Source organism: Apodemus sylvaticus, chromosome 10, assembly GCF_947179515.1.
Source record: "Apodemus sylvaticus chromosome 10, mApoSyl1.1, whole genome shotgun sequence".
NCBI lineage: Eukaryota > Metazoa > Chordata > Mammalia > Rodentia > Muridae > Apodemus > Apodemus sylvaticus.
In genome coordinates this window covers 2,895,575-2,910,050 of record NC_067481.1, presented here as the reverse complement: position 1 = coordinate 2,910,050, position 14,476 = coordinate 2,895,575, and the positions used below count along the sequence as shown (strand labels likewise).

The 14,476-nt window shown below is 52.8% G+C and overlaps 1 long non-coding RNA gene across 1 annotated transcript; it reads right to left on the bottom strand.

The window, feature by feature from the left end:
• LOC127694643 (uncharacterized) lies at window positions 1-12,862 on the bottom strand. The gene is made up of 2 exons (XR_007979833.1): window positions 12,766-12,862; window positions 1-1,207 (listed from the first exon to the last, which is right to left on the bottom strand). It is a non-coding gene; the product is annotated as an uncharacterized LOC127694643 (long non-coding RNA).
• Window positions 12,863-14,476: the final 1,614 nt, after the last annotated feature.

Here is a 14,476-nt window from a genome sequence, read left to right as displayed (position 1 = left end):
TCAAGGCATAAAAGTGCTTTGGAATAAAAATGGTGTGTACCAGCAAGGGATTACAGTTGCTATAAGGTCTGTGTACGGACACCATCACTCATACACAGGAGAGGAAAAGCATGGGGCTCCTTCAAGCAGGGAGCAGTGGCTCTTGTGCCTCTTTGCTTAGGGACAGGATGGCCCTTGGTTGACATAGGATGGTATAGTAACTGGGGTAAAGGTTGAAGGCCTCCCTGGGGCCATCCTCGGCACTAGGGAATGACACATGTCAAATAAAGGCAGAGCTCAAATAAACTCTTGGGCCCTGTGCACCAGCAAGTCCCTCTTTTTGTTGCTTAAGGAGCCCAGGAGATAGCCCAGCTGGTGGGCCTCTGGTGTTGTGCCCATTGTGGAACGAGGCAGTCTAGTAAATGTGCGGAAGGAACACGATTCCAGGAAAGCAGGACCTGGCCTTCAAGCTCATTCAGCCACTTACTGGATGAGTAGTCTTCAGGGCCTGCTGCATGCCAGGAACTCTTCTGAACCCTGGAGACGGAGAGAGGTTTCTGGCTATTTTTTGTTTTTAATTGATGGATAGAATTTTCTCGGTTTTAAGTTTCTCTTTGGAGTACTTCTCTTAAGACACGAGCATCCGCTGCCTGTTACCATCAGAGGATGTCTATAAGGCAGCATGGGGGTGATTCTGACGGCTTAGAGTTCCCCAGGTCGTGATTTTGTAGGGTACTGGAGGAAGTCCTTTGGCTCTTTGCCAGCCTCTATTCTGAGTAAAGGGTGAAGAAATGACATGATAGGTAGGCTCCGGTTCACAGTGAGGCCGGCGGCAAGTTGGAGCAGTGGGAGGCAGAGGAAGATGGCTCTGCCTATAAGCCCTGGGGTCTCTTCAGCTTCAGTTCCACTCCAGGTAGGATATGAATTAGACGGAGGCGGGGAGGCACTCAGTGGAATGCCAGGCACACGGCAGCACCGGTCAGGTGGGTGAGCGTAATTATCACAGGATGGGGTGTTGTTGACTCAATGGGGCCCAGGCCAGGGAGGGTCTCAACGCTGTGTAGGAAGCTGGCCCAGAGCAGAGGGTCAGCATCCACGTCTCTGCACCTTCTGCTGATTCAGCATCTAGATCTCTCTGGCCTTGGAGGTCTCTCACCACTGTCTCTCCTGGAGCTCCTGCGGGTGAAGAGGGGCTCCTAGGACAGGGGCAGGATTCTTCTCAGACTCCCTGGGTGGAAGGACGAAAACAGAAGACATGAAACTGCTTAATCATCTGGAAGGAGCTAGAGAGACAAGGACATGAAGTCCTGCTTGACGGTGTCGCTGCGTCCTCAGGTCCTTTCCTGGGGGTAATTTCTATTTCCCCACACTGACTGGAAAGAACTCCACAAGAACCTGTAGATGCCGGGTAATGAGCCGACCCCAGCCACCTCACCCGCTTTCTCAGGTCCCTCTGTAAATCTCTCTTGCCATTCTGTAGCAATAGCGAGACACCCCCTGCCCTAGCCCACTGTGCCCAATCTTGCCATGGATAGTTACCAAGTGCTGTCCACTGGGTGGACATAGAATGGTGCTGGTCACATCAAGTAGTGCAGGGAGGGCCTGCCACTGTCGCCCTGCTACCTCAAGGAGGAGGTGGACTGAATGAGAGGGGACTTGGGAGTGTAAGGAGCTTCAGGGGCTGAGGAGGCTCTTCCTGAGGCCCCATCATTTTCCCAGGCTGTGGCCTCATCCCCAAAAGGAAGCTGGAGATCCCAGCTTCTGATTCTCCGAACTTAGCTGCAGGTACATACTCTACCTAGACCACACCCTCCTGGAAGTGTGGTCAGGGGACAGGGTGTCCATGTCTGTGGCCAGTGGCATAGAGAACCATGTCTCTCCTGCCTCAGTAAACCCCTGGGGACTGAGTGGTCATTGAAAGTTCCACAGGGGTGAGCTCTAACTGCCCCTGGATGTCCATGGGCCTACTTACCCTGACAGCCCCTCAGTTCCTGCTCTCCTCACCTCCTCTATCGCCCACAGTCCTCAAACCTGGCAAACCCAGCCAAAGACAGGGCGTCTGATAAACAGGAAGCAGCTGCTGATCCAGGCTAGGGCCCTGAAGACACAACACTTCTAAAGTGCAGTTCTAAAGTGGGAGGAAGAACCGTTCAGGCACCTGAAAAGGCTCTTAAGGCTGGCGGGCACTTGGACTAGCTAGGGTGGGTGAGCAGGTGCTGAGAATTCAGACTCAGTGGTCAGCAGAGCTTCACTGCCGACCACATGGAAAGATTCAGACCATGCTAGGACCCTGTGGGACCTCAGGAAGACCTGAAATGGCTTGTGTTGATACTAGGCAGGGAGCCCAAATGGGTGGGGTGATGGTCAGGAATCAAGGTGGGTTAGGGGAGTGTCCAAGACTATGCCCTCTAAAGAACCAGGACCTCACTCTGAATTTCAAGGACGATCAACATTTAGCCCATGGCTATGCCCCATCTCCCCTTCATAAGCCTTTGGGCAAGCCTAGGCCCTTGAACCTACCTACTTATCCTTTGAAAAAGCTGTTTTATTCATTCATTCATTCATTCATTCATTCATTTATGAGACAAGGTCCCACTATGAATCCCTGACTGGCCTGGAGCAGAACTGAGTATGTAAACTAGGCTAGGCTTAAACTCACAGAAATCTATGGGCTTCTGCTTCCCAAGACCTGGGATTCGATGTGCTCGCCCATGCCTGCCCTGCCTGCTTATCCTCCCAGTAGGCATCTGACACCCATTATAAGGTAACCTTAGCCCTGTCCCAGATCCTCGAGCATCCTAAGGTGGAGGCCAAGGGTGGTCTTGTCTGGGCCTGCAAATTAACAGTAGCTTTGGGTGCCCACAGAGGCTGGCTTGGGCAGGAAGGCTCAGGGTTGAGTATATAGGCTGTGCCTGGAGGCCAGAGCCCCACTGTGGTTGCTCTAGTCTCAAAGCCTTGGACAAGTCACCACAACTTGGGAGAATTGACTTAGCTCTGAGAGGTGCTTTCTCCACCTTCCAGGCAGAGGAACCAGCTAAAGACACAATGACTTAACTGGAAAGGTCAGAGTGCGGGTGCTGGCTCAGGGGCCAAGGAGAGGCCTGCCCTCCCTCTGTCCTGGATGTGCCTCCTGACCCAAGCCTGCCTCACCTCCTGGGAGGCTCTTGCAGGATCCCTACTGCAGAGGCCAGGACGCTTCTTCTTCCAGGCCCTGTTGTCCTGGGTGGCCTGGGAACATCTGAGGGGAGAGGAAGAGCTGGTGTCTGGCCAGGGCTGGGAGAACAGCAAGCAGGTCAGAGACCGGGCCACCGGGAAATTCACCCTCTCATGAGCGAGACTCTGGGTACTGTGCACCCTTAGACCCAGGTATGGATCCTGTTCTTCCAGTGAGGAAGAGTCACAGGACTGATGACCAGCTGGGGACATTAGATTCCACCCATGGCCCCTTTGAGGAGAACCCTGAACCTTGGGAGTGCAGGTAGGAGAGGTGGTGACAGGAGCCAAGCACAGGGCTGGTGGGAAATGCTGCATTTTACTGCAGTATCCGCGAGGAGTCTTAAATACTCATCTGTGCTAGCTCGCTCTCTCTCTCTCTCTCTCTCTCTCTCTCTCTCTCTCTCTCTCTCTCTCCCATTCTTGCTCTCCCCCCTAAGTACAAGCATCTCTCCCTTTATCATTTTGCCTCTCTGCATACACATTATCTCTTTTTCTTTCCTGACTCCTTGCTCCCTCCGGGCCTCTCTTTCCCCTCGCCCTGAGCATCACAGGATTCTCTCTGCTTCCTCGCACTTGCTTCTGTGAAGTCATTGCCTTCTTCCTGTGACTGCCATTGGAACTGACAACAATGGAAAGTGCCTGTTTTACACCCACTGCCCAGCAGCTCTACAGAGGCGCAGAGCCTTTGATGCCAATAATTAATTTGGCTCCATATTGCATAACATCCTAAAAAGCTTTCCGGGGTGCGCTCCCGTAGGCCGGACACTGCAGTCTCATCAATATTGCACCACACCGGGCACTACTCTTGTGTGGTTTCATTAAAAATTTAATTTGTAGTTTAAATCTACAGCGTTCGCCTTAAAAGGATGGGAGGGGGGAGATGAAGGGAGAGACGGCTTTTGGATGGGGTGAGTAGGGTCTAGATGAGAGGAATCCCATGCCCCAGGGGAGGGGCCTTCCTGGCTGGCAGGAGGGGCCACCCCCATCTCATTGGCAAGTCTGCTGCCTGCTGTCTGCTGATGCCTGCTGCAGGCAGGGTGATCAGACCATTCACAGGAAATATTTCTTCACAGTTCTTTCTATTTTTTTTTCCCAATGAGAGGACTACTCCTGAGAACCCAGGCTGTGAGGAGGCCGAGTAGCAGGGATGGCTTTTTTTCTCTTGGAGATTCTAACCTCTGTGACCCTCCAGAACTACGGACAGAGCCTCAGCCTTGTCCCCTGCCCGCCCCCATCCCACCCCTGTCCCCTCTCCCCTGGCTGTGTGCCTGCCTCTAAAAGGTTCTTTGCCTCTGCATTCAGGGTACCCCACCAATGACTGTGGCAGTTCACCCATGATCACCATCACCCAGGTGTGGCCATAGGTAGGCATGGATGATGGAAACAGACCAGGAGACACCCGCTGGAAGACGCTGGTGTCTAGAGAACCAGGCAAGCTGTTTCCTGACTCTTTCTGCCTGTTCAGAGACTGTAAGGTGGGCTTGTCTCCATGTAGCCTCACACCCTTCCTTGATGGCAGCCCAGAGCCCCCCCCTTCCTTCCAGTGAGGGAGGAGGAACCATGTGAGCACTCAGGTTCTGGGGGTGGGGAATGGAGGTAAAGGTGGGAGGGGCAAGCGTAGGGGGACACTTGGGGACTTAATGAAGCTGTCTGGGCTCTGCCCTGGGGACTCTCCTGTCCAGTCAATTGTTTCCTTTCAGGGAAGCTGGGATTTGTACATCCCAGCCATCTTCTGATATTGTTCCAGAGTGATTAAGTTAAGCCTCCTGGGGCCAGCTGGAGAGAGGACAGATTGCTTTGCAGAATTGATCTGCTGCTGAAGCAGTTAGCAGCCCACCAGCCCTCAGCTGCGCCCACCTGGAGGCCACCGTGTGGGTGCCCTCCCATCTCCTCACTTTCCTCCCCTCCCCCTCCCTTTCTCCCTCACTGTCCTATACAAAGGCTCTTATTGGCACTTGTACTGGGGGAGGGGGCGGATCTCTTGTCACATAACACACAGCCAGGCCCCAAGGCAGGGTCACCGGCAACCCAGGCTTTGGTCCATGCTCCCTGCCCACAGTCTCAGTCTGTGCAGACACCAGGGTGCTGGGATTGGGTAAGGCACAGGAGGAAACACAGAGAGCAGATGCCAAACTAGCCCTGGCAGGGTGGCAGGGGAGTGTCTTGGCTTCTTACTGTCTACAAGTCCTCTACTCCTTCCTAATCAATACAACAAGGCACACTGGCTTTGTCTGTGTTGTTCTTGCAACACTGTGTGAGCTGGGATAATGGTGTGTGTGTGTGTGTGTGTGTGTGTGTGAGTGAGTGAGTGTGAGTGAGCCCTTGGACTCACAGTTGAAGCTGGGCTATTAGGGAGTGCATGCTCCAGGCCAGTGGATCCTTCTAAATGTAAGAGCTACATCTCAATAATCTCATCCTCGTGGATGAGTCCTGATGAGATCGCACACTTAGGCATGGCTGTGCTCTCCTGAAGAGGAAACATAGCTCTGGGGCCTTGGGTGCAGCAGGCCCGAGTGTCTGCTTCTCCTTGTGCTCCAGCTTTGAGCTATGCGTATCTCCCAGGCTGGGGCCCGCCCTGCTCGCCTGCCCTGTGTCCTCAGACAAACCCACAAAACTCTCAGAATGCTGTTGGTGGTTCGAGGCACTCAGTAAACACAGCTGTCTTGGTTGTTCCCGCCTTTGAGGGGTTCAGTCACTGCCTGGGTTCCCATCACTGATCCATCCTTGTCTCAGCTCTTGCAAAGTTGCCTGACAAAACTGTCAGAACTGTATAGACTCACTCTCCAAGTGACAGGATCTCCCTCTCCCTTTCCCAGCCAAAACTTCCTAGGGAAAACCCAACTTCTTGGAGATCATTGTTTCAACAGTCTGGGAGGCAAAGGGAGCAGGGCTAGACGGTCTTCCGTCTTCATTCCACCAAGGTGGTCACTCGCAGCACAGGGTTCTCAGGCAGGCAAACGAGCAACGCTTGTCCCAGGCTCCACAGGCTCCTCTGTGGCTGGCAAGGGACAGGAAGGAAGAGGATGCTCAGAGCAGCTGCACTGTGGGGTCATTACACTCTAGCATCTCTGACTTTGTTTGGTTTTGTTTGTTTTGAGGCACGGTGTTACTATGTAGCCCTGGCTGACCTGTGGCTAATTGTCTCACTTATAAGTTAAACTGTATTATCTGCCTCAGCCTTTCTTTCTTTTGTTTGTTTGTTTGTTTGTTTGTTTGTTTGTTTGTTTTTCTGAGACAGGGTTCCTCTGTGTAGCCCTGGCTGTCCTGGAACTCACTCTGTAGACCAGGTTGGCCTCGACTCCAAAATCCACCTGCCTCTGCTTCCCAAGTGCACTAAAGGCGTGCGCCACCACTGCCCAGCTGCCTCAGTCATTTGTAAGTTCACTACCTGGAAGAGCAAGTCCAGTAACATTGCTGTGCAGCCGCCACCTCTGTTCACCTCTGGAACATTTCTGTCTTCCCAGACCAAAGCCTTGTCCCACTAAACACCAGCTTCCCATGTCCCACCACAGCCCCCAGGAGTCTCCACTCTACAGCCCAGGTCTATAATGCTCACTGCTTCAGGGACTGTGCCTCACACCCACACAGCACAAGCCCTTGCCGGTGCCTTTCAACCTAGTGCAAATCCTCTCGTGGGCGGGCCAGCCGTGGCTGACTGCAGTGGCTAATGGCCCTTGTCTGCGTCTTCAAGGTATGCATTATAAAGCAGACATGCTGGTCCACACAGTCTGATGGCTTTGCCCAGATGCAGACCCCAAGCCTCTGTTGGAGTTTATCTGAGATCTAGGCCTCCTCCAACCTGAGTCTGCTGGCTCCTGGAGCTGTACTCTCTCCCACCCAGCTTTTCTGAGAGTATTCACAGAAAGCATTTCTGAACGCTATCTGAAAGGGTTGAGCCCTCATGGGGACACCAAGAAGTGCCACTGTTGTTTAGAAAGTGTTCTGACACTCTGAAGGTAAACAGGTGGGTCTCCCCTAGGTAGCCGGGTCTCCAACTCTTAAGGGACCAGCTGAGCATCCAGTAGTCTACCTCAGTTCTGAAACCAACTCCCTGGAGTCACCATAGGCCCCAAAGCCTCAAGAAGACACACTCTCACATCAGACATGAGTTCAAGTCTACAGTTATCATGTGTGTGTCTTATCAGACTGTCAATCACAGGGTCCCAGAACCCCCACTCAGCTTTGACAAGTCTTAACAAACGGCTCTAGAGCTCCAGAAAATGCTGGGTTGGTGATCATTGTGGTTGGTTGCAAAGGTAGCTCATGTGAGAGGCACCCATGTGAGAGGCACCGGGCTCCTGTGCTGTCCTTGATCCTGAGGCAGCTACCAACCCAGAAGCCCCAAACCCCATCATTAGAGCTTTGGGGAGGGGGGCATCTCCATGATATGACTGGTCAAATCGTCTCGGTGGTTAATTCAGTCTCCAGTCCTTGCAGGGCTTTGGATGTCACTGAGACAGAAGTGACTCTGCCCAGGGCATTTCACATCTTCTAGGTAGCTTTCTCTTTTCCTTGTGACATGGCCATTGGGTCACTAACTACATGACCTAGGAGAGAACTAGAAGACAGTCCTGCCATTATGGGCAGCTGGTCTCTGGTGTTTGTGTCAGGCTGTGGCAGCCAGGATTCTAACAGATAAGTGTTCCGGACACTCAGCTCCTGCTGGTTCCCAGCTTTTGTCTGGCCTTCCAGGTTACAGATGCCTTTGCAACAAGGTCCTGTCTGTGTGAGCCAGCCCCAGGTGGCTTTTGTTCTGTCAGCTTCAATGGCCTGGTAGAGGAAGTCATTCAAGCTATTACTGTCTTGCATATCAGAGCTTGGAAAACAGGCAAAGGAAAAGCCACGGGGTTGTTTGTACAGTGTGTGGAAGGTGCACGGACTCCACGGGCACCTGATGTTTAAGAGGCTATGTGTAGTAATACACCCTTAATCTCAGCACTTGGGAGGCAGAGGCAGGTGGATGTATCTCTGTGTGTGAGTCTAGGGCCAGCCTGGTGTATCTAGCAAGTTCCAGGCAGCCAGAGTTACACAGTGAACTCTTGTCTTTAAAACAAAGCAGAAGATGAAGAGGGCGTTGTGCCCTCTCCCAAGCCTTGGTGTGAGTTCTGACAGATTCTCCTCTGTGAGTCCATGTACCTTATCACATCTGAATGTCAGCGAGCACAGAACAGGCAGAAGCCCATCACTGTTATACTAGATGGATTCTCACCTGCCTCAATTGGCCCAGCCACAATGCCCACATGGTACTGTGGCCACAACACGCAGCAGTGTGTCTCCACGGAGCTAAGCGTAGACTCTTGAGTCTCCAGCTTCCAGGATTCCTGTGGTTAAGACCCTGACTGCTTTTGATTGTTTCCGGAGCATTTTTGCTACTGGGAAGCCTCAAGCCACTCCACAGAGGGACATAAATAAAAGCAATAACTTGGACATCCGGAGGCTTCGCACAGCATCTTCCCCCCAGCACCTTGGCACACTGCAAGGCAGCCCTCGCCAAGATGGGGAGGGAAGGGAATCTCTGTCTCTAGGTCTCTAGGTCAGGTGCCTCTGTGCTCTGCAGCTGAGGCCAGGTGCACTGGGGTGGCTGACCCCTGGGATGTAACACAGACCTAGGGAGGAGGTTAAGAGGTGAGGTGACTGCCAAGTGCTGTAGCCCATGCCCTCTTTCCTTCAACCTCTGCCAGACACAGGCATGCAGATAGGACACCCAAGGTAAATCCCAGGGCCAAGGAGAGGCAGTATCCTTTAGGGTGAACCACTCAGTCCCTGTGAATAAGGTGGAGATGTCAATGGCCTTGGCTCCTGGGATCTCAGAACCATCAATACCCAAGGATTGTCCCTTGTCAGCAGTGGGGGCCTCATGTGCAGAGGATAGCTCCTACCCAAATTCAGGTGATCCCCGCTAGAGCTGGGAGTCAAGCATCACCCTAGGGCAAAGCTGGCAACAAAACACGGCCTGATCACAAACTTCAGCGGGGTATGGGGAACTGTAGCATCCACCTAGGAGGAATATCTTCCTCTCTGCCCTGGCAGGGATGTCTGGGAGGCATGTCATGATGAGCACTTGAAACCGTGCCTGCATTCACTAGACACCCCCCCCACCCCCCCACCCCACCCATCCCCGCTATGACCTTGTAGCTCTCAATGAGGTGATGTACTTTGGGCATTGCCCAGGGGGCAGTGAACCTGTGAACTTCAGGAAGGGTAGGCAGGACAGTGATCTGGAAGCATTCATGTGGAGTTGCAGTTGAGGAAGGAGGCCAATTCAGTTAGGACACTGTAGGAAGGCATGAGATGCTGTGAAGGAAGGTGAGGGGCCATGGAGGAGTGGTCTTTAGCGGAGTGTCATATTTAGGACCAAGGGGACAGTACCCTGTGTCTGGGTTTGCTCCAGCTGTGTGCTCTGCAGGAAGAGAGCAGGGAGGAGGAGGGATGGGGCAATACAGGAGACCTCCACGCAGGGTGAATGCACCCCCTCCTCATCCCTGTCAGAGCTACACAGGAAGGTTCTCTACCTTCTCCCGCTGCCTACTGTCCAATTGGAGTCTTTCTGAGGCTCTGGGCCCCAAGTGCCAGAAGGCAGGCCAGGGTGAATGGAGCTGGCCAGCCATGCTGACCCGGCCACCTTCCCTGAGGCCAGAAGACTCCCAGCTCCCTTCACAGTGGTGCATAATTGGGTTTTATGCACGCCTTCTGGCTGACCCACATGTTCCAGTATCCATCTTCCTCGCCTGAGTGTGCACCGGATGGTCTGAGACCTCCGGGCCTCCCAACCTTGTCAGCCACCCAGATTTCACTCAGCAAGGTCAAGCGGGCACAGAGCAGTCATGCCAGGGGTTGGACACCTGCACGGCACGGGCCTTCCTGCTCTGCCAACCTCCGGGAATAGAAAAGGGCATCCCAAGACAATGGGACCCCTCATGGTACCCTGGACATCTCAGCCATTCCAGGGGAGGCAGAGCCTGTGTGTGCATTGACTGAATGCCGTGTTCCTGTTGTGAGAGAGCAGGAATGGGGGGGGTCTCTGGGGACAAACTCTTCATTTGCAGACTGGCAACGCAAGATACAGAGGCTCCAGGGGATGAACTTATAGAGGGTGCCTCAGGCACCAGCCTGGCATCAGATGAAACTGTGTGTCTGCCCATCCCCTGTGGGACCATGAAAGGCAGCCTGTGGCCTGGTTGAGAGACTTACTTGGGAGACTCAGTAGAATATTCTACAAGGGACGGAACCAATGAGCCATGCTCCCAGATACTCAGGCTCCTGACACCAACTCCATACTCCTGACTCAACTCCATAATCCTGTGGCCATCAGTCACGTGGGGCCGGCCCCTAGTGTTCTGGCTGGACTCCACCCCTGTAGTCACCTGGCTACAGCCAGGTTTTCCCTGCCCCAGTTACCTGGCAACAGCCAGGTAACCCAGCCCACACTATAAAGGGAGCTGCCAGGCCCTTCCTAGCGCTCTTGCTTTTCTCTCTTGCCCTTATGCTCTTGTCCCCCTGTTCCCCTTTTCTCCCCATTCTTCTCCCCTCTTTCCACGTGGTCATGGCCAACTCTCACCCCTCTATCTTTTCTTTCTCTCTTTACCTCTCTATCTCTTTTTCTTTTTGTATTTCTTTATAATAAAGCTTTGAAAGCATGGACTGTCTCTTCTTATCAAAACCTGCCGTGTAGGAGCAATGGAACAGGCCTCAGCGTCTCCAGCCCCGGGAAAGGAACAAGACTCTTCCCAGCCAGGCTTCCTCTACAGGTAAACGGGTGTGCGAGAACAGCCCCGCCCCTCTGTCCCACCCCACCCCCCGGCCCCCTGCCCCTCCCCCTCCCCCTTCTGAGCAAAGACCTCTTCCCGCTAGCCAGGCAGCTTCCCTCCTTAGATACACGGGAGCCCGCCTTCCCGACTCGGGTATGCGCCCCCCCCCCTCGATTTTTTCCTACAATGCCCTGCCCTCGGGCCAACAGGGCAGAAAGACAAAGAGTGCAGGCAGAGTACCCTCTTGAGCTCAGTAATGTCTGGGAGGCACAAGCTATGTGGAGTGGGGGCGGGGGGTCCCATTTTCAGCCAAATCTACAGCCCTGCCCTAGGTCCCGGATGTGTTTGAGGGCGCAGGATCCCTCCTCGCTGTCCTGACCCCAGCATGTTCCTTCCTCAGTCTGTGCAGGGGACTCCTGGTTTCCGGGCGAGCAGATGCTCATCAGATTTGTACGCAGATATTTCAGGCGTGAAGGGAGATAGGGTTCCAAACCTTGTCCCTCAGCAGGACACCCCCCTGGCACCTTCCCCAGCTGTCTTCCCTGTCTTAATGGGTAAGGAGGTGTGTGCTTCTTAGGGTTCTGACAGATCCCAGCTTGTTTTTCAAGACCTTGTCGGCAGAAGCCCGCCCGTCCAGGGAAGCAGGTGCCTTTAATAGAGATGGTGACATCAAGCTGCTGTTCCTCACCTGCTGCCCCCACCCCTTGCCCTCCCCGGGCCCCGGGTTCTGGCTGTAGATGTGCTCTGCTGTGTTTCAGTTTCTCACAGAAGCATGAGGTCCGCCCTGCAAGGCTGTATGAATAATAGAACTGAAATCAGCCCCAGTTAAAAATAGATCTTCTTCTTAATAAATATTTCAGGGACCGTCTTTAGGATACACAGATCCCCTGACTGAGGAGCTAAGGCAAACCCTGTTATCGAACCCAAGGAATGTAGGAAAGGCCGAGTGCCAGCTCAGTCATTGTGTGGGGTGTTGAGGCTCCTGCCTCACATCCGCCCACACGCAGTGACGTGTGCAGCAGACAGCACGCACAGAGGCAGCCGGTACGTGGCCAGGAGCAGCTAAGGAGCTTTGGGGCATGTTAGTCACCTGTGAATTGTAGAGCGGCAAATCAATTACAAAATGCTCATGGCTGGTGAGACTTGGAATTCAGAAAAGTCAAAAGCTGATTCCTTTGTGCGTGCTGTGTGGTAAGACTTCCACCACGAGCGGAAGCTGGGGCTTGGTAACCCCGGCGGACAGAAAGACAATCCTGGTTGGGAGGCAGAGGCCGTTGGAATTTAAAACGTTGGCCCATTTCAGAAAACTTTGCAAACAGTAAACAGTCTTGAAGGTCTGCATTAATTAGGAAGTATGATCTAAACAAGCCAAGTGATTTTGAATAATTTATGGAAATGTCACAAAGCCTTGACTCCCTGTGTTTGACACAAGCTAGAGTCCTTTGAGAAGAGGGAAATTCTATTGAGAAAACGCCCCCAGGAGTTTGGCTAGCTGATGTGGGAGGGGCCAGCCCATTGTGGGCGGTGCTACGTCTGGGTAGGTGGTCCCGAGGAGTAAAGAAAAACTAACGGAGCATGCCAGGACTCCTCCAAGGCCTCTACAGCTGCTCCTGCCTCCACCACATTCCTACGCAGTTTGAGTTCCTTCCCTGACTTCCTTCGGTAATATGGGGTGTGGTGACCTGAGAGTTTTAAGATGAAATTAACCCTCCCCGCCCCCCAACCCGTTGTTTATGGTTATGGTGTTTTACAATAGGACAGAAAGCCTGACTAAGACACCCTCTTCCAATAAGCTTCCCTGGAGGTTGTCCAGGACGCCTACCACTTCACAGTCATCCTCTTTTAGATCCCCGAACTCCAGAGGAAGGACGGACTGACTGTAGATGTTTGTCTGTCATATCAGCAAGGCTGTAGCAGATGTTGTCACTCTGACAAAAATAAGAGGGACGCTAGAAAGCAGACCAAGAAAGACAAAGACCCAGAAACAAGTCTAGGGGCCATGCCAAAAAAAAAAAAAAGGATCAAAGGCAAAGTTCAGGACAACAGGGCAAACCCAAAAAAGCTACACAAAGCCACGACAGACTCTGTAAGGAAATTCCCAACGATAAGCTTATTATTCCAGCACGGGTGTTTGAGAGACTGAAGATTCTAGTTCCTCAGCCAGGGAGACAGCGATGAGTGGATGCATGGGTAATAGATAGGCTGACTTTGGGGAGATGGATGCCTGGTTGGGTGAATTGATGGATAGATGAATGGGTAGAAGGTGGGTGGGTCCGTGTGTGGTTAGTAGATGTTTGGTGGGTGGACAGTGTGATGGTTTTTGTTTGCTTGGCCCAGGGAGTGGCACTATTAGGTGTGTCAGAGGGAGTGTGTCACTGAGAGCAGGGCCTTTGAGACCTTCCTCGTAGCTTCATGGGAGCCAGTCTTCTCCCGTTTGCCTTCCAAGCAAGATATAGAACTCTCGGCTCCTCCAGCGCCGTGCCTTCCTGGATGCTGCCATGCTTCATGATATGACACTGGACTGAACCTCAATTAAAATGTTGTCCTTTATAAGAGTTGCCTTTGTTGTGGTGTCTGTTCACAGCCGTAAAACCGTAACTGAGTTAGATAGAAGTTAAGAGAGGGGTGATGGGTGGATAGGTGATAAGCAGGTGTATAGGTAGCCAGGTGGATGAATGGATGGGCATATGGATAGGTGGACGGATGGATGGATGGGTAGATGGGTGCATGGGTGTGTGGATGAGTTCATGGATGGGTAAATGGATAGATGGTGGGGTGAGTATGTAGGTAGGTCAATGGGTGTATGAATATGTGGATAAATGTGTGAGTGAGTGGTGGATAAATGGATAGATGGTGAGTAGATGGGACAATGGTGGAAGGCTGGATAGATGAATGGATGAGTGGGTGACTAAGTAAATGAGTAGGTGAGTAAGCAGATGAATGGGTAGATGTACAGATGGTGTACAGAGTAGGTGACTGAGTAGATAGATCCTTGGCGAATGGGTGGGTGGATGGATGGATGGATGTGTGAATGGATGGATGGGTGAGTGGGTGGATGGATCGATGGGTAGATAGACAGACAGGTGGATGGGTGGATGGGTGGGTGGGTAGATGGATGGGTGGATGGATGGGTGGATGGACAGATGGATGGATGGGTGGTAGATGGATGAATGTGTGGATGGGTAGATGGGTGAGTGGTGGGTGAATGGATGGATGGATAGATGGATGTGTGAATGGATGGATGGGTGAGTGGGTGGATGGATGGATGGATGGATGGGTAGATAGACAGATGGATGGGTGGATGGATGAGTGGGCATATGGATGGATGGATGGATGGTTGGATGGATGGACAGATGGATGGATGGGTGGTAGATGGATGAATGTGTGGATGGGAAGATGGGTGAGTGGGTGGGTGGATGGATGGGTGGGTGGATGGATGGATGGGTGGGTGAATGGACAGATGGGTGGATGGGCATTAGGAGACATTATTCTCCAAATGGAGACTTGATCACAGACTAAGATGTGGGGTCACT